Consider the following 21570-nt stretch of genomic DNA (forward strand, 5'->3'; position numbering starts at 1 on the left):
TTAAGTGGTGATAGGGAATGGCAGCCGCACCAACTTGTATGGGGATCACCAGCATGTACCTCCTCTAGATGGAGGGCTACCACCAAACCAGCACTACTATTTTATTTATTTATTTAACTAAGGAAGTCAGTTAAGAACACATTTTTATTTACAATGACAGCCTACACCGGCCAAACCCAGACAACGCTGGGCCAATTGTGCGCTGTCCTATGGGACTCCCAATCACGGCCGGTTGTGATACAGCCTGGAATTGAACCAGGAGGTCTGTAGTGACACCTCAAGCACTGAGATGCAGTGCCTTAGACCACTGCGCCACTCGGGAGCCCTATAGTTTTGGTGAGTACTTATCACTAACTCCATTACTGACTATCAAATTATAATGATAATGATTGATTGACTGATTAATAATAGAAAACAATATTGATGTACTGGACTCATGATGGATGTAAGGTAGAGTGTACACTTACTATGAAATTATTAACGGGGCACCAGTCCAGTTATTGGACAAAATGGTTTTATAAGACCTAACTTATGAGTTATTTTGGTAATAACTCTATAAGACTACAATAATAGTAATACATTGATTCATCTGAAGGTATGAATTCTTTGAGAATCAATTTGAGTTCTTTACCAGAATAACATGTGGAAGGACCACCAGAGGGCAGGCTGTGCCCACTGATAGTAGGCCAGCCGGCATGTGAGTAGAGAGGATCAGAGGCAGTTAAGCACACCTGGCGGCACTAATCACCTATTCTCTTCCTCCTACATAAAATACGGGAGAACCTGTAGTGAGGGAGAGCTCGGTGGAAAGAGGACGTGTTGATTCTCCAAACGGATTACTTACCTGACAGACGACAGAAGAAAGGAACGGACTACCTCTTGGGAATGGCAAACACTGATTCTCACCACCACCAGAAATTAGCTTACTATTCTAAGGTCTTGCACAAAACGATAATCACCAGATGGTTTTCTAACAGGTAAAATTGGTGTGTTACAGGGTGAATTCGGGCAGGGAACTAGAGCACCTCTTTCAACTAACGCACTATGAATGGGAATGATACCCTTTTTGGCTTCTTTGCTAAAAGGTTACTGAGCTTTTTAAGGTCTGTGGGTGCTTTTTGGAACGACCACAACTGGCACAGCTTCTTTCATGCATACAAAGTTGGTCTTTGATTTAGCCCACAGTTCTTCAGGTATATCTTTTAGCCAATCAATGTGTGAATTATATTGTAATACCACAGGCATGGTTTCAATGGAAATTGGTTATTTTCTTGGTATTGTCATTGCAGTAGCCCAGTATGGGGAATAGAACGTTGCTGTTGAAGCTGACCACTTTCCCTCTCCTTCCCAGGCCACCCAATCAGTTGCTTCCATCACTTTCTTCATCCAAACACCCACATCTTTCCATTGTGTTCCAGAAGCTTTTGATAAGCTACAATGGGGAACAGAGCCAGGGACTTCATACAGACTCATCTTAGTATCTGTCAGCAACACTCCAGCTGCTACGAAGATTTATCCTCTGTATATCCCATTCATGGTTATCTCGACTTTCTCTTTTTGTTTTGACCATCTCTGTTGATATTCAGGGTCCTCATGAGGGAACAGCAGCAATACAATGTAAGTGTTCAGACACTTCCCAGTTAGCATGCAACAGGGAAGAGAGGGATTGCTCTCTCAGCTCCCCCTCAACATGTTGATCATTCAGGTGCCAAGCATAGTTCATCAGGCACGGGAAGATTCCATTTCTCTCGATCCCAATAACAATCATTCAGTACAGGCAACAGAATTTCATTTTACAAATCAAATCTCTTCCTAATACATTTCCTGGGCAGGCAGAGGAGTATAGGAATCTGTGTCTCCATTTGCCCTCTCCCCACTCCACGTTTAGGGGAAAGGTCAAACATTCTTCAGAGGGAATTCCAGATGCTCCAACTGTGTGCATTGTTTTCTTTGGGGGGGCAGACATTTTCAACACTGAGACCGCGGCCCCAGTATCCACCAAAAATTGAGTTTTATGTGTAGTTGAAGTCGGAAGTTTACATACACTTAGGTTGGAGTCATTAAAACTCGTTTTTCAACCATTCCATACATGTCTTGTTAACAAACTATAGATTCGGCAAGTCGGTTAGGACATCTACTTTGTGCATGACACAAGTAATTTTTCCAACAATTGTTTACAGACAGATTATTTCACTTATAATTCACTGTATCACAATTCTAGTGGGTCAGAAGTTTACATACACTAAGTTGACTGTGCCTTTAAACAGCTTAGAAAATTCCAGAAAATGATGTCATGGCTTTAGAAGCTTCTGATAGGCTAATTTACATAATTTGAGTCAATTGGAGGTGTACCTGTGGATGTATTTCAAGGCCTACCTTCAAACTCAGTGCTTGACATCAAGGGAAAATCGAAAGAAATCAGCCTGAAGGTACCACGTTCATCTGTATAAACAATAGTACGCAAGTATAGACACCATGGGACCACGCAGCCGTCATACCGCTCAGGAAGGAGATGCGTTCTGTCTCCTAGAGATGAACGTACTTTGGTGCGAAAAGTGCAAATCAATCCCAGAACAACAGCAAAGGACCTCGTGAAGATGCTGGAGGAAACAGGTACAAAAGTATCTATATCCACAGTAAAACGAGTCCTATATCTACATAACCTGAAAGGCCGCTCAGCAAGGAAGAAGCCACTGCTCCAAAACCACCATAAAAAAGACAGACTATGGTTTGCAACTGCACATGGGGACAAAGATCGTACTTTTTGGAGAAATGTCCTCTGGTCTGATGAAACAAAAATAGAACTGGTTGGCCATAATGACCATCGTTATGTTTGGAGGAAAAGGGGGGGGTGGCTTGCAAGCCGAAGAACACCATCCCAACCATGACGCACAGGGGTGGCAGCATCAGTCTGTGGGGGTGCTTTGCTGCAGGAGGGACTGGTGCACTTCACAAAATAGATGGCATCATGAGGAAGGAAAATTATGTGGATATATTGAAGCAACATCTCAAGACATCAGTCAGGAAGTTAAAGCTTGGTTGCAAATGGGTCTTCCAAATGGACAATGACCCCAAGCATACTTCCAAAGTTGTGGCAAAATGGCTTAAGGACAACAAAGTCAAGGTATTGGAGTGGCCATCACAAAGCCCTGACCTCAATCCTATATAAAATTTGTGGGCAGAACTGAAAAAATGTGTGTGAGCAAGGAGGCCTACAAAGCCAGCTCTGTCAGGAGGAATGGGCCAACATTAACCCAACATATTGTGGGAAGCTTGTGGAAGGCCACCCGAAACGATTGACCCAAGTTATACAATTTAAAGGCAATGCTACCAAATACTAATTGAGTGTATGTAAACTTCTGACCCACTGGGAATAAAAGCTGAAATAAATAATTATCTCTAGTATTATTCTGACATTTCACGTTCTTAAAATAAAGTGGTGATCCTAACTGACCTAAGACAGGGAATTCTTACTAGGATTAAATGTCAGGAATTGTGAAAAACTGAGTTTAAATGTATTTGGCTAAGGTGTATGTAAACTTTCGACTTCAACTGAAGGTAGGTAGGCAGACAGTACAGTGGGGAAAAAAGTATCTAGTCAGCCACCAATTGTGCAAGTTCTCCCACTTAAAAAGATGAGAGAGGCCTGTAATTTTCATCATAGGTACACGTCAACTATGACAGACAAATTGAGAAAAAAAAATCCAGAAAATTACATTGTAGGATTTTTAATGAATTTATTTGCAAATTATGGTGGAAAATAAGTATTTGGTCACCTACAAACAAGCAAGATTTCTGGCTCTCACAGACCTGTAACTTCTTCTTTAAGAGGCTCCTCTGTCCTCCACTCGTTACCTGTATTAATGGCACCTGTTTGAACTTGTGATCAGTATAAAAGACACCTGTCCACAACCTCAAACAGTCACACTCCAAACTCAACTATGGCCAAGACCAAAGAGCTGTCAAAGGACACCAGAAACAAAATTGTAGACCTGCACCAGGCTGGGAAGACTGAATCTGCAATAGGTAAGCAGCTTGGTTTGAAGAAATCAACTGTGGGAGCAATTATTAGGAAATGGAAGACATACAAGACCACTGATAATCTCCCTCGATCTGGGGCTCCACGCAAGATCTCACCCCGTGGGGTCAAAATGATCACAAGAACGGTGAGCAAAAATCCCAGAACCACACGGGGGACCTAGTGAATGACCTGCAGAGAGCTGGGACCAAAGTAACAAAGCCTACCATCAGTAACACAATACGCCGCCAGGGACTCAAATCCTGCAGTGCCAGACGTGTCCCCCTGCTTAAGCCAGTACATGTCCAGGCCCGTCTGAAGTTTGCTAGAGTGCATTTGGATGATCCAGAAGAGGATTGGGAGAATGTCATATGGTCAGATGAAACCAAAATATAACTTGGTAAAAACTCAACTCGTCGTGTTTGGAGGACAAAGAATGCTGAGTTGCATCCAAAGAACACCATACCTACTGTGAAGCATGGGGGTGGAAACATCATGCTTTGGGGCTGTTTTTCTGCAAAGGGACCAGGACGACTGATCCGTGTAAAGGAAAGAATGAATGGGGCCATATATCGTGAGATTTTGAGTGAAAACCTCCTTCCATCAGCAAGGGCATTGAAGATTAAACGTGGCTGGGTCTTTCAGCATGACAATGATCCCAAACACACCGCCCGGGCAACGCAGGAGTGGCTTCGTAAGAAGCATTTCAAGGTCCTGGAGTGGCCTAGCCAGTCTCAAGATCTCAACCCCATAGAAAATCTTTGGAGGGAGTTGAAAGTTCGTGTTGCCCAGTGACAGCCCCAAAACATCACTGCTCTAGAGGAGATCTGCATGAAGGAATGGGCCAAAATACCAGCAACAGTGTGTGAAAACCTTGTGAAGACTTACAGAAAACGTTTGACCTGTGTCATTGCCAACAAAGGGTATATAACAAAATATTGAGAAACTTTTGTTATTGACCAAATACTTATTTTCCACCATAATTTGCAAATAAATTCATTAAAAATCCTACAATGTGATTTTTCTGGATTTTTTTTTCTCATTTTGTCTGTCATAGTTGACGTGTACCTATGATAAATTACAGGCCTCTCTCATCTTTTTAAGTGGGAGAACTTGCACAATTGGTGACTGACTAAATACTTTTTCCCCCACTGTATCTACCTACAGCCATGCCTATCAGGTATGCTTAGGCAAATATTTCTATAGTAAAACCAGCTGCAGTTTTGGAGATTTACAACAGTAAATTGTTGCAATATTGTTTCTCCTCACTGTTCGCTAGTAAATTTAGCTAGCTAGCTTGCTGGATATACAATACTTGTTATTTACATCTGTTTGGAATCTGATTTTGCCTATTGCTTATAATTTTGTGAGATTGAAATGCATCCATGGTTATAATCATAACCAATGTTAACCCTCGTCAATTATGTTACATAGCTAGCTAGTAACATGTTACACATATTTTCCAAATAAGAGGTGTGGCACATAAGTTAATAGGTGCCAAGCTAACTAGCCAACTCCAGTCATGTGCTAACGTTTCCTGGTAAACCTAGCTATAGTTGGCTGGTTGAAATGTTGTAGCTTGCTGAATAGTAGCCTTATCTACAACTGAAAAGAGAAGAGGTTTTAAAATCGAGATACAAAAGATCTCTGATTGTAAAACCTCTTCTATTTTTAGTCATTGATATGGCTACCGGTAGTTGTTTAGCTAACTTAGCTACCTAGGTAGCTACCTAGCTAAGTTAGCAAACATAAAACAAATTGATTTCCCCCACGTTAACACAGCAGCATGTTAGCCAGCAATAGTTAGCTAGCTAGCTAGATGGTTTGCAGGAAAAATAACTTACTTAGCTAGGCACCATATTTGTCCTCTGCATCGGCTGTAGCTGAGCTTTTAACATTAGCTAAATCCAACTCTTTGTTTTTCGAATCCTCTTCGCTATATTCTGGTTGAAGCATGTATGGTTGAATGTCACCATGTACAGTGCCTTAGGAAAGTATTCAGACCCCTTGACTTTTTACACATTTTGGTATGATAGAGCCATATTCTAAAATTGATTAAATTGTTTTTTTCCCCTCATCAATCTACACACAATACCCCATAATGACAAAGCAAAAACCATTAAAAAATAAATAAATTCTAGCAAATTTATAAAATAAAAAATGTAAATACAACATTTACATAAGTATTCACATAAGTATGTGGTCCTCTGTAGCTCAGCTGGTAGAGCACGGCGCTTGTAACGCCAAGGTAGTGGGTTCGATCACCGGGACCACCCATACACAAAAATGTATGCACGCATGACTGTAAGTCGCTTTGGATAAAAGCGTCTGCTAAATGGCATATTATATTATATTATTATTATTATTATTATTATTATTATTATTATAATATTATTATATATTATATTATTATATTATATACTTTACTCAGTACTTGTTGAAATTCCTTTGGCAGCGATTACAGCCTTGAGTCTTCTTGGGTATGACGCTACAAGCTTGACACACCTGTATTTGGGGAGTTTCTCCCATTCTTCTCTGCAGATACTCTCAAGCTCTGTCACGTTGGATGGGGAGCATTGCTGCACAGCTATTTTCAGGTCTCTCCAGAGATGTTCGATCAGGTTCAAGTCCGGGCTCTGGCTGGGCCACTCAAGGACATTGAGACTTGTCCTGAAGCCACTCCTGCGTTGTCTTGGCTGTGTGCTTAGGGTTGTTGTCCTGTTGGAAGGTGAACCTTTGCCCCAGTCTGTGGTCCTGAGCGCTCTGGAGCAGGATTTCATCAAGGATCTCTATGTACTTTTTTTATTTATTTTTATTTTTATTTAACCTTTATTTAACCAGGTAAACTAGTTGAGAACAAGTTCTCATTTACAACTGCGACCTGGCCAAGATAAAGCAAAGCAGTGCGATAAAAACAACAACACAGAGTTACATATGAGGCAAAACAAAACAAAGTAAAAAATACAACAGAAATAAATATATATACAGTGTGTGCAAATGTAGCAAGTTATGGAGGTAAGGCAATAAATAGGCTATAGTGCAAAATAATTACAATTAGTATTAACACTGGAATGATAGATGTGCAAGAGATGATGTGCAAATAGAGATACTGGGGTACAAATGAGCAAAATAAATAACAATATAGGGATGAGGTAGTTGGGCGGGCTAATTTCAGATGGGCTGTGTACAGGTGCAGTGATCGGTAAGGTGCTCTGACAACTGATGCTTAAAGTTAGTGAGGGAGATAAGTGTCTCCAGCTTAAGAGATTTTTGCAATTTGTTCCAGTCATTGGCAGCAGAGAACTGGAAGGAATGGCGGCCAAAGGAGGTGTTGGCTTTGGGGATGACCAGTGAGATATACCTGCTGGAGCGCAGACTACGGGTGGGTGTTGCTATGGTGACCAATGAGCTAAGATAAGGCGGGGATTTGCCTAGCAGTGATTTATAGATGGCCTGGAGTCAGTGGGTTTGGCGACGAATATGTAGTGAGGACCAGCCAACAAGTGCGTACAGGTCACAGTGGTGGGTAGTATATGGGGCTTTGGAGACAAAACGGATGGCACTGTGATAGACTACATCCAATTTGCTGAGTAGAGTGTTGGAGGCTATTTTGTAAATGACATCGCCGAAGTCAAGGATCGGTAGGATAGTCAGTTTTACGAGGGCATGTTTGGCAGCATGAGTGAAGGAGGCTTTGTTGCGAAATAGGAAACCGATTCTAGATTTAACTTTGGATTGGAGATTCTTAATGTGACTTTGCTCCATTCATCTTTCCCCCGATCCTGACAAGTCTCCCAGTCCCTGCCACTGAAAAACATCCCCACAGTATGATGCTGCCACCACCATGCTTCACCGTAGGGATGGTGCCAGGTTTTCTCCAGACGTGACGCTTGGCATTCAGGCCAAAGAGTTCAATCTTGTTTTCATCAGACCAGATAATCTTGTTTCTTATGGTCTGAGAGTCTTTAGGTGCCTTTTGGCAAACTCCAAGCGGGCTGTCATGTGCCTTTTACTGAGGAGTGGCTTCCGTCTGGCCACTCTACCATAAAGGCCTAATTGGTGGAGTGCTGCAGAGATGGTTGTCCTTCTGGAAGGTTCTCCCATCTCCAAAGAGGAACTCTCAAGCTCTGTCAGAGTGACCATCGGGATCTTGGTCACCTCCCTGACCAAGGCCCTTCTCCCCCAATTGCTCAGTTTTGCTGGGCAGCCAGCTCTAGTTTCAGGTTTTGAATATGCACTCTGTTCATTCTCCATATTCTGTCGCTAAGTGTATTTTCTGTTTGTGTAAATAAGCATGATACCGGAGAGTGATCCAATATCACTATGTCATGGATTCTGTAACCCAGTAAATTGTTGAGTGCATTTTTGGAAATAAAAATGTAATAAATTCTTGAATAGCTTTTCTTACTTTGAGAAAAAATGAGTAGTCTTTTGTAGTTGGGAATAGTAATCTCCAGCTGTCCTGTAAATTATTTGTAGAGATGGCATTTTTCAGCCTCTTTGGAGGCTCCTTGAATTTGCCATTTTTTTTATTACTACGTCTGTCAATGTTATCGAATGAATGATTTAGGTTGCCTGGTAAAATAATAGTTCCCATAAACTACCGTTCAAAAGTTTGGGGTCACTTAGAAATTTCCTTGTTTTCTATGAAAACATACATGAAATGAGTTTGAATAGGAAATATAGCAAAATGCATAGGAAATGTATTAATTGACAAGGATAGAAATAATGATTTTTAATAAAATTATAATTGTGTCCTTCAAACTTTGCTTTCGTCAAAGAATCCTCCATTTGCAGCAATTACAGCCTTGCAGACCCAGGGCAATCTAGTTGTCAATTGGTTGAGGTAATCAGAAGAGATTACGCCCCATGCTTCCTGAAGCACCTCCCACAAGTTGGATTGGCTTGATGGGCACTTTTTACGTACCATTCGGTCAAGCTGCTCCCACAACAGCTCAATAGGGTTGAGATCCGGTGACTGTGCTGGCCACTCTATTATAGACAGAATACCAGCTGACTGCTTCTTCCCTAAATAGTTATTGCATAGTTTGGAGCTGTGCTTTGGGTCATTGTCCTGTTGTAGGAGGAAATTGGCTCCAATCAAGCGCCATCCACAGGGAATGGCATGGCATTGCAAAATGGAGTGATAGCCTTCCTTCTTCAAGATCCCTTTTACCTGTACAAATCTCCCACTTTACCACCGCCAAAGCACCCCCAGACCATCACATTGCCTCCACCATGCTTGACAGATGGCATTAAGCGCTCCTCCAGCATCTTTTCATTTGGTCTGCGTCTCACAAATGTTCTTCTTTGTGATCCGAACACCTCAAATTCGATTAGTCTGTCCATAAAACGTTTTTCAAATCTTCCTCTGTCCAGTGTCTGTGTTCTTTTGCCCATCTGAATCTTTTCTTTTTATTGGCCGGTCTGAGATATGGCTTTTTCTTTGCAGCTCTGCCTAGAAGGTCAGCATCCTGGAGTCGCCTCTTCACTGTTGACGTTGAGACTGGTGTTTTGCGGGTACTATTTAATGAAGCTGCCAGTTGAGAACCTGTGCGGTGTCTGTTTCTTAAACTAGACACTCTAATGTATTTGTCCTTTTGCTCAGTTGTGCACCGGGGCCTCCCACTCCTCTTTCTATTCTGGTTAGAGCCAGTTTGCGCTGTTCTGTGAAGGGAGTAGTACACAGCGTTGTACGAGATCTTCAGTTTCTTGGCAATTTCTCGAATGGAATAGCCTTCATTTCTCAGAACAAGAATAGATTGACGAGTTTCAGAAGAAAGTTATTTGTTTCTGGCCATTTTGAGCCTGTAATCGAACCCACAATTGCTGATGCTCCAGATACTCAACTAGTCTCAAGAAGGCCAGTTTTATTGTTTCTTTAATCAGCACAACAGTTTTCAGCTGTGCTAACATAATTGCAAAAGGGTTTTCTAATGATAAATTCGCCTTTTATAATGATAAACTTGGATTAGCAAACACAATGTGCCATTGGAACACAGGACTGAGGGTTGTTGATAATGGGCCTCTGTACGCCTATGTAGATATTCCATAAATAAATCAGCCGTTTCCAGCTACAATAGCCATTTACAACATTAACAATATCTACACTGTATTTCTGATCAATTTGATGTTATTTTAATGGACAAAAAAAATTGCTTTTCTTTCGAAAACAAGGACATTTCTAAGTGACCCCAAACTTTTGAACGGTAGTGTAGCTTGAATTCTATCTAAAAACACCAGATTTGCCCCTGGTAGGATATACAATGAAATCAATGTGTACTTTTCACTATGTAACTTACAGTTCAGCATTAGAAAACGTCCTTCTTGGTCTGTGTGCTAGGATATAAGGGAAAAGTGTGTATTCTTATTTACCAGGATACCTATACCTCTGCTGTTACCACAGTATGTGGCAGCATAGGCCTCTCCAACCCAGATCCTCTTTTAAAAATTGTTTTATCTCTTGCAGGAAAACCACATCTGACAATCTCTTTAAGTGTTCAAGAACCATATGCTTTTTTTTTCCCCATCATGGAGCCCATTCACATTCCATGTAATAAGTTTGATTAGGTTGGTCTTTACTTGTATAAAATCAAAGTTAACCTTGTCTGTTCCGTCTGTCATTGAGGAACCATATAAAACATTTTAGCAGACATCATATGAGGGCGGCGGGCATTCCATGGAATGGGAGAGTCATACACTGTAAAAAATATTTGGCACCTTATACTTAACATTTTTGGGGTAACTATTTGCATCAGCTTTTTAAGTAAATCCAACAAGGAGGATCTTTTAAGTATAATATACTTCACTTTCAGTGTATTACAAACTCAAATATAGTAAGCGCAGACAACTAACTGGATCTCAAAAATTCCTTTCATTCAACTTAATTTTATCAGGTTCAGAACAGTTTTTTTTTGTTTGACCTGCTTAAGTCCTTCATGTCCCAAAACTAATGTTATAAGTTTGATATACTTTATGTAATCAGTTACATAACTAATATTGTACATTTAATTTGCTGAATTTACTCAGTATCGTAATTTATATTCTGTTATATCTACAAATGTTTTTTGCTCAGTTACTTATGGTACTCAGGTTAGTATAATGTATTTAAATTGGGTTCCTACTACATATATATATATATATATATATATATACACACACACACACAACTATACTTAAAAAGCTGATGCAAATAGTTACCTCAATATACTTGGGATAATTTAATACAAATTATTTCTATACAAAAAAGAAACAACAGTGTTCAACTTCAAACTTCAACACCTTTATTTTGAATAAAATAAATGTTATCATTACATCATTTCTTCAAACTTCAATCTCAAATTGCCCCTTAAACCGTACTCCTTAGGCATTTGCGGAGAGCTCATTATTTTGGAATCTGTAAGCATTCTGGGTATAACTACACCTTGCCTCCTTAGGTAAAGTTACATCCAGATAGCTTGCACCTGACTACAAATAATTTCAGATCTTCACAACTGCAGAAGGTTTAGGTGATCGTTTGGGATTAGCACTTTGACCTCACATCTTGTACAGTTTGCCAAGAATTGTCTGGTGGTCTGTCTGCCCCTTAACAACAAAGCGATATTTTAACAGTGTCACGTTCGTTGTGTAAAGGATCGGACCAAGGTGCAGCGTGATATGCGTACATAGTAGTTTATTATATAAACACAGACAAAATAACAATCCAACAGAATGTGAAGTTCAAAAGGCTAAACATCCAACAAGCCAAACAGAAACAAGATCCCACAACTAAGGTAGGCAACATGGCTGCCTAAGTATGATCCCCAATCAGAGACAACGATCGACAGCTGCCTTTGATTGGGAACCACACCCGGCCAACATAGAAATAGATAACATAGATCTACACATAGATATTCACACCCTGACCAAACCAACTAGAGATCTCTATGTCAGGGCGTGACGGCCGCAAAACCTGACTCATTAGGGGAGGGTCCGGGTGGGCATTTAGCCTCGGTGGCGGCTCCGGCTCCGGGCGCGACGTCAACCTTACTGTCCTCTCCTTTTCTGGCTCCCCATTGCACACCTGGTCCGGTCTGGACCCTGGCGCGATGCTTCCCCTCTCAGTCCTCCCACGATGCACCAAGCCCTGTCTGGACCCTGGTGTGGGAGGCCCTGACCCTGGAGAGGGGCTGACGTCTGGGCCTGGACCGGCAATCCTCCCGTGATGCACCAAGCCCTGTCTGGACCCTGGTGTGGAAAGTCCCGACCCTGAAGAGGGGTTAACGTCTGGTTCTGGCTCTGCAGTCCTCCTGCGATGCACCAAGTCCTGTCTGGACCCTGGTGTGGGAGAGTAGACGACCGGACCCGGACTGAGCACCGGTGGAGCGGACTGCTCTGGCACTGGAGTGGAGCAGCTGACCGTAGCTGGACTTGGCACTGGTGGAGCGGACTGCTCTGGCACTGGAGTGGAGCAGCTGACCGGAGCTGGACTTGGCACTGGTGGAGCGGACTGCTCTGGCACTGGAGTGGAGCAGCTGGACTTGGCACTGGTGGAGCGGACTGCTCTGGCACTGGAGTGGAGCAGCTGACCGGAGCTGGACTAGGCACCGGTGGAGTGGACTGCTCTGACCCTGGACTGGACCGTACCGGGCTGGGGACACGCACCACTGGTTTGGTGCGAGGAGCAGGTACGGGCCGTACAGGTCTGTGAAGGCGCACTGACGGCACAGTGCGTAAAGCCGGCGTATAGCCTGGTGCCTGCACAGTCACACGCTCCTCAAAGCGAGTGCGGGGAGTTGGCTCTGCTAAACCTGGCTCTGCCAGCCTCTGCTCTAAGGCCGGAGCTCTCTGCTGCTGGAGGGTTAACTCCTCTCTCAGCTCCTCCTGTTGCCTGGCTAGCTCCTCTCTCTGTGCATCCACTGACTCCTTCTCCCTGTGGGCCTCCTGCAGCTCCCTCTGAAGGGAGAGCTCCTGCTCCCTCTTCTCTATTAGCCCCCGTAAGGTGGTGGTCTCCTCTCTGAGTGCTGAGCTGCAGGTCTTTCAGGGCCTCCTGCTGCCTCTCCCACCACCCTGTGTGCCCCCCCCTAAACATTTTATTGGGGCTGCCTCTCGGGCTTCCTTACCGGTCGGCACCGTCGGCGTCACCATTGATTCTCCCTCGCTGTCTCCGTCTGCTCCCAAGGAAGGTGATCCATACCTGCCTGGATCTCTTCCCAAGTCCAGGATCCCTTACCGTCCAAAATATCCTCCCATGTCCATGTTGTCTGCTCTTCCTGTTCACACTGCTTGGTCCGTTGGTGGTGGGATCTTCTGTCACGTTCGTCGTGTAAAGGATCCGACCAAGGTGCAGTGTGATATGCGTACATAGTAGTTTATTATATAAACACCGACAAAATAACAAATCCAACAGAACGTGAAGTTCAAAAGGCTAAACATCCAACAAGCCAAACAGAAACAAGATCCCACAACCTAGGTAGGCAACATGGCTGCCTAAGTATGATCCCCAATCAGAGACAACGATCGACAGCTGCCTCTGATTGGGAACCACACCCGGCCAACATAGAAATAGATAACATAGATCTACACAGATATTCACACCCTGACCAAACCAACTAGAGATCTCTATGTCAGGACGTGACAAACAGAAACGTAAATTAACGATATGTCTTAATAGACTTTACACAAAGCACAATATGAACTTTAGCTCAAATACACCTTCATTCAAACTGTTTTAGATTAAGCAAAACATTGGTTTTCAAAACATACATTGCACATATTGTTACAAAATATATGCCAAATTGTCCCTTGAACCTGACTCCATATGCACTAGTGAAGCCCATATGGACATATTATTTTGACAGGTATAAGCATTCTGGGTATAACTCCACCTTGCCTCCTTAGGTAAAGTTACATCCAGATAGCTTGCATGTGACAAATAATCTCAGATATCCACTAGTGCATATGGAGTAAGTTTTAAAACAAAGCTGTTTTTTAAACAGGAATTGACAATGTCTCTTATGACTTCACCTGACAAAGAGCATCATGTAAACTGTAGCTCCTATACCACCTAGCAACTAGCTTTTTCGATTACTGAGTAGGGTTTAGACCACAGTTTGTGAGTGGCCCTTTGATATCTTTAGATATCTCTGAAAAAAAGTAACTTCATCTTTAGAGCTTGGACCCGTGGGGAGGTCCTGAGATCATCAAGTTCCAAGAATACTTTTTGGAACACCTCAAAGGTATATTTCAGTTCTTTGGGGTACCTTAGATTTAAGCCATAGATGTGGCCCATAAGCAACGTACATGACTGTGTAACACTGGGAATACCAGCCAGGACCTCTGCTCCTTCGATGCAGATCCCATGCTCTATATTTTGGTGCAGATCCTTCATAGTGAACACCTTCATCACATGCTGAACGAGGTCCTCTCGGATCATGGTGTAGTCAGCATCATGAGTGGAAAAATTAAGAAATAACAGACTAGGCTACTAGATTAACTGTGCAACTTGAGAGGAGAGAGATGGAAAGAAAGGAAGATACCTCATTTAGAGATAAATAAGGATACAAAAAAAAAAATCTTGACCTTGTATTCTGTGATAAGGTCTTCAACCCTCTCGCCGAGGTATATGATCAGGCCACAGATCACACTGTCTCTTCTTTCCTGGATGGTGTTGCACTGTAATATGATGTTATACAAATAATTGCATTTAATACCGGCAACTAAATACATGCAGTATATACTATTGTATTGTGAAGGTGTTACTGTGCATACCCGGTACAGAACTTCAAGGATTTTCTGCATGTCCGCCTTTACAGCACCTCCTTCTGACTTAAAGAAGTCCGATAGTTTTGGTGTATATTTGTCCAGCTTCTGCATAAAGGTGGACTCGAGCAACAGTTGTAATTCTTCTGAACGCTTCCTTAATATATATATATATATATGTGTGTGTGTGTGTGTGTGTGTGTGTGTGTGTGTGTGTGTGTGTGTGTGTGTGTGTGTGTGTGTGTGTGTGTGTGTGTGTGTGTGTGTGTGTGTGTGTGAGTGTGTGAGTGTGTGAGTGTGTGAGTGTGTGAGTGTGTGAGTGTGTGAGTGAGTGAGTGAGTGAGTGAGTGAGTGAGTGAGTGAGAGAGAGAGAGAACTAATCTTTAATGCATATTGAATTGTTGATTTAGAATATTAGGTCAAGACAAAACAAAATATTTAAATCAGTATACATTTTTTACCTACATTGACTATTTTCATTCAGCTGTATTTTGTACCTGAGTCGACTCAAACAGGGCTGCCAATCTTTCTTTGAAGTCCTTTGCCATTTTGGCACTCACATTTTGGCACTCACAATGTTGTGGTTGTCACATATTTGTACTTCTCCCAGTAGCTCCACTCGCTCCCTCTCCAGGGACTCATCTGTTTCTCCAGCAGGGTGGAGTGGGAGGTAATTTACCTCCGCCTTATTTGTTTTTTATGTTCTTGGCAACGGGCCTGTCCTCTGGTGATTTTCCACATAATTTTCCTTCCTCATGATGCCATCTATTTTGTGAAGTGCACCAGTCCCTCCTGCAGCAAAGCACCCCCACAGCATGATGTTGCCGCCCCCGTGCTTCACGGTTGGGATGGTATTCTTCGGCTCCCCTTTTTCCTCCAAACATAATGATGGTCATTATGGCCAAACAGTTCTATTTTTGTTTCATCAGACCAGAGGAAATGTCTCCAAAAAGTACGATCTTTGTCCCCATGTGCAGTCGCAAACCGTAGTCTGGCTTTTTTATGGTGGTTTTGGAGCAGTGGCTTCTTCCTTGCTGAGCGGCCTTTCAGGTTATGTCGATATAGGACTCGTTTTACTGTGGATATAGATACTTTTGTACCTGTTTCCTCCAGCATCTTCACAAGGTCCTTTGCTGTTGTTCTGGGATTGATTTGCACTTTTCGCACCAAAGTACGTTCATCTCTAGGAGACAGAACGCATCTCCTTCCTGAGCGGTATGACGGCTGCGTAGGTCCCATGGTGTCTATACTTGCGTACTATTGTTTATACAGATGAACGTGGTACCTTCAGGCTGATTTCTTTAGATTTTCCCTTGATGTCAAGCACTGAGTTTGAAGGTAGGCCTTGAAATACATCCACAGGTACACCTCCAATTGACTCAAATTATGTCAATTAGCCTATCAGAAGCTTCTAAAGCCATGACATCATTTTCTGGAATTTTCTAAGCTGTTTAAAGGCACAGTCAACTTAGTGTATGTAAACTTCTGACCCACTGGAATTGTGATACAGTGAATTAAACGTGAAATAATCTGTCTGTAAGCAATTGTTGGAAAAATTACTTGTGTCATGCACAAAGTAGATGTCCTAACCGACTTGCCAAAATGATAGTTTGTTCACAAGAAACGTGTGGAGTGGTTGGAAAACGAGTTTTAATGACTCCAACCTCAGTGTATGTAAACTTCCGACTTCAACTGTATATAAATTGCAAACTATCGGATACACCAAAAGAGGGACCGATCTCTCTCTTACTGATGCAGGAGCCAGGGGGGCAGTAAAAAAGACCCAGTATCTGAAAATAAATCCAGGCCCCTCACCCTTCAATGTTGCGACACAAGAATATTGGCAAAAGGTATTGCTCATAAAATTAAAAAAGGTCCTACCGGACATTTCTCATCAGAATCAGACAGGATTCTTAAAAGGAAGATATATTGGAGACAACATTAGACAACTACTATAAATAATTGAAAACTATGAGAATACAGGGAAACAAGGTAGAATCTTTATAGTAGATTTTTTTGAAAGCCTTCGATACAGTATGTCTAGAATCTTTTTATAAGTGCCTGGATTTTTACAACTGTCACGAATTCAGCCGAGGCTGCCCCTCCTCCTTGCTCGGGCAGGCGTCGGCGTTCGTCGTCACCGGAGTACTAGCTACTACCGATCCATGTGTCTATGTTCGACTTGTTTTGTCTTTATTGGTCACACCTGTTTCCCATCATGTAGTTATGTCTTCCCTATTTAACCCTCTGTCTCACACTGTGTGTTGTGCGTGTTTGTTCATGTTTTGGTTGTTGTTAGTGTGCGGGTTTGTTCCTCCCTGCGTGGAGGTTTGTTCTTTCTATTACCTACGAGTAAAGTACGTTTTTCGATTAGCTCTGTGTCCTGCGCCTGACTTTGTCCTACCGCATTACACTGATGCCTTGACAGAAACACGCACCAAAATATGGAGTCAGCAGGTACAGCAATGCCAGCCGGATCAATGGAGGAATGCGTCCAACAACAAGCGACCATGATCCAGGCTCTTGGCACCGCTATGGAACGAGTGGTGAATACTATGGAGCGATGGGAGAGAGGAGGTTTCCCTATACCTCTTCCAATTACACCAACACCTACACCGCTGTCCACCTCTTCACCATCTGCGTCCAGTGGGATTCGGCTCTCGCTCCCGAGGGCATATGACGGTACAGCTGCCGGGTGTCAGGGTTTTTTGCTCCAGGTAGAGCTCTATCTGGCAACCATCCACCCGGTTCCCTCGGGAGACGAGAGCATGTCCACCCTCATCTCCTGTCTGTCTGTAAAGCGCTCGAGTGGGCCAACGCCGAGTGGGGAGGAATAGACGCCGCAACTGTAAGTTATGAGGAGTTTACCCGCTGCTTTAGGGCGGTATTCGATCATCCACCAGAGGGTAGAGCGGCGGGTGAGCGTCTATTCCACCTCAGACAGGGGAAGAGGAGCACACAGGAGTTTGCACTGGACTTTAGGACTCTGGCTGCCAGCGCAGGATGGAATGAGAGGGCCCTCATCGACCACTACCGTTGCAGCTTAAGGGAGGATGTTCGTTAGGAACTGGCCTGCAGGGACACCAACCTTAATTTGGACCAATTGGTGGATATGTCAATCCGACTGGATAATCTGTTGGCCACCCGCGGACGTCCGGATCAGGGGCCGTCCATTCCATCCCCCAGCACCTCCGACCCTACCCCTATGGAGCTCGGAGGTGCTGCTCTTAGGGAGACCGGTAAAGGGGCCGTCCCCTGCACCAACTGTGGCCGCAGAGGACACACTGCTGGTCGGTGCTGGGGAGGGTCTTTAAGGAGTCGAGGCAGTAGGCAGAGCACTGGTGGACCGTTTCAGGTGAGTAGGCACCCAACTCACCCAGAGCTCCCTGTTGTGCATATGTGTATAGATGTTGTATTTCCAGAGTGTTCTTCTCATTCCCAGCATAGGGCGCTAGTAGATTCAGGCGCAGCTGGGAACTTTATTGATCGTCAGTTTACCCATAGGTTAGGGATTCCTATTGTGCCAGTTGATGTGCCCTTCCCTATATATGCCCTAGATAGTCACCCTTTAGGGTCAGGTCTGATTAGGGAGGTCACAGCTCCACTCTGGATGAAGACGCAGGAGGGGCATGAGGAAACAATTAGTCTTTATCTGATTAATTCTCCTGCGTTTCCAGTGGTGTTGGGGCGTCCCTGGTTAACCTCTCATGACCCCACTATTTCATGGCAACAGAGGGCTCTCAAGGGATGGTCTAGTCAGTGCTCGGGGAGGTGTGTAGGTGTTTCCGTAGGGGCAACTACGGTGGAAAGTCCAAACCAGGTTTCCACCATGCACATTCCGCCTGAATATGCTCTCGCCTTCTGTAAAAAGAATTACCACCCCATCGACAGGGGGATTGTGCGATAAACCTCCAGGTAGGCGCTGCGCTTCACCGGAGTCACGTATATCCTCTGTCACAGGAAGAGACGGCGGCTATGGAAACATATGTCACCGAATCTCTGAGGCAAGGATACATTCGGCCTTCCACTTCCCCTGTGTCATCAAGTTTATTTTTTGTGAAGAAGAAGGATGGTGGCTTACACCCGTGCATTGACTACCGAGGTCTTAATCAGATCACTGTAAAATACAGCTATCCACTACCTCTGATTGCTAGTATGACGGAGTCATTGCACGGGGCGCGCTTCTTCACGAAATTGGATCTCAGGAGCGCGTAAAACCTGGTGCGTATCCGTGAGGGAGATGAGTGGAAGACAGCATTCAGTACCACCTCTGGGCACTGTGAGTACCTCGTCATGCCATACGGTTTGATGAATGCTCCATCAGTCTTCCAATCCTTTGTTGATGATATTTTCAGGGACCTGCACGGACAGGGTGTAGTGGTGTATATTGATGACATTCTCATATACTCCGCTACACGGGCCGAGCATGTGTCCCTGGTGCGTCAGGTGTTGGGTTGACTGTTGGAGCATGACCTGTATGTGAAGGCGGAGAAATGTCTGTTCTTCCATGAGTCCATCTCCTTCCTAGGACACCGCCTGTCCGCGTCAGGTGTGGAGATGGAGATTGACCGCATTTCGGCCGTGCGTAATTGGCCAACTCCAACCACGGTGAAGGAGGTGCAGTGATTCTTGGGTTTTTCCAACTACTACCGGAGGTTAATCCGGGGCTTTGGTCAGGTAACGGCTCCCATTACCTCCTTGCTGAAGGGAGGACCAGTGCGTCTACAGTGGTCAGCTGAGGCGGACAGGGCTTTTGGTCATCTGAAGGACCTGTTCCCTTTGCTCCAGTGCTGGCTCATCCGGATCCCTCCTTGGCATTCCAGGTTGAGGTGGACGCGTTCGAGGCTGGGATAGGAGCTGTACTGTCTCAGCGCTTGGGTACGCCACCAAAACTCTGCCCCTGTGCTTTCTTTTCTAAGAAGCTCAGTCCGGCGGAGCGCAACTATGATGTGGGGGACCGGGAACTGTTAGCTGTGGTTAAAGCTCTGAAAGTGTGGAGGCATTGGCTTGAGGGGGCTAAACACCCTTTTCTCATTTTGACTGACCATCGCAATCTGGAGTACATCTGGGCGGCGAGGAGGTTGAACCCTCGCCAGGCAAGGTGGGCCATGCTCTTCACTCGTTTTGTGTTCACGCTTACTTACAGACCAGGTTCCCAGAACGCTAAGGCAGACGCCCTGTTCCGACTGTATGACACAGAGGAGAGGTCCATTGAGCCCACTCCCATACTTCCGGCGTTGTGTCTGGTGGCACCGGTGGTGTGGGAGGTTGACGCGGACATCGAGTGGGCGTTACGTACCGAGCCCACTCCCCCCCAGTTTCCAGAGGGTCGTATGTACGTGCCGCTCAAGGTTCGCGATCGATTGATCTATTGGGCTCACACGTCACCCTACTCTGGTCATCCTGGCATCGGTCGGACAGTGCACTGTCTTAGTGGGAAGTACTGGTGGCCCACTTTAGCCAAGGACGTGAGGGTTTATGTTTCCTCCTGCTCGGTGTGCGCCCAGTGTAAGGCACCTAGACACCTGCCCAGAGGGAAATTACAACCCCTACCCGTTCCACAACGGCCGTGGTCCCACCTATCGGTGGATTTTGTTATGGACCTTCCCCCCTCAAAAGGTAACACCACGATCCTGGTCGTGGTGGATCGGTTTTCTAAGTCCTGCCGTCTCATTCCTATGCCAGGTCTCCCTACAGCCCTACAAACTGCTGAGGCCCTATTTACACATGTCTTCCAGCACTACGGGGTGCCTGAGGATATTGTGTCAGATCGGGGTCCCCAGTTCACCTCAAGGGTCTGGAGGGCGTTCATGGAACGTCTGGGGGTCTCGATCAGCCTGACCTCAGGTTTTCACCCCGAGAGTAATGGGCAGGTGGAGAGAGTTAACCAGGATGTGGGTAGGTTTCTGCGGTCTTATTGCCAGGACCGGCAGGGGGAGTGGTCAGGTTTTATCCCCTGGGCAGAGATGTCCCAAAACTCACTCCGCCACTCCTCTACTAACCTTACTCCTTTCCAGTGTGTGTTAGGTTATCAGCCGGTCCTGGCACCTTGGCATCAGAGCCAGCTCGAGGCTCCTGCGGTGGATGAGTGGTTTCGGTGCTCGTAAGAGACCTGGAACGCTGCTCATGTACACCTGCAGCGGGCCATCAGGCGACAAAAGGTGAGCGCCGATCGTCACCGCAGTGAGGCCCCGGTGTATGCACCGGGGGACCGGGTCTGGCTCTCGACCCGAAACCTGCCCCTTCGCCTGCCCTGCCGGAAGCTGGGTCGGCAGTTTGTGAGGCCATTTAAAGTCCTGAGGAGATTGAACAAGGTATGTAATAGGTTACAGCTTCCTCTTAATTACCGTATTAACCCCTCGTTCCATGTGTCTCTCCTCAGGCCGGTAGAATCTGGTCCATTCCAGGAGTCTGAGGTACGGGAGGTTCCTCCGCCCCCACTGGACATCGAGGGGGCACCGGCATACTCTGTCCGTTCCATCTTGGATTCGAGGCGTCAGGTGGGTGGCCTGCAGTATCTCGTGGAGTGGGAGGGGTACGGTCCCGAGGAACGGCGCTGGGTCCCTAGGAGGGACAACCTCGATCCCTCCGTGTCGAGGGATTTCCACCGTAGTCATCCGACTTGCCCTGCTCCGCGTCCTCCTGGCCGTCCCCGAGGCCGGCGCACGGCTGGAGCCGCGCGTCAAGGTGCTCGGGCAGGCTTCGGCGTTCGTCGTCACCGGAGTACTAACTACTACCGATCCATGTGTCTATGTTCGACTTGTTTTGTCTTTATTGGTCACACCTGTTTCCCATCATATAGTTATGTCTTC

The sequence above is a fragment of the Coregonus clupeaformis genome, chromosome 24, assembly GCF_020615455.1.
Source record: "Coregonus clupeaformis isolate EN_2021a chromosome 24, ASM2061545v1, whole genome shotgun sequence".
NCBI classification, from domain to species: domain Eukaryota; kingdom Metazoa; phylum Chordata; class Actinopteri; order Salmoniformes; family Salmonidae; genus Coregonus; species Coregonus clupeaformis.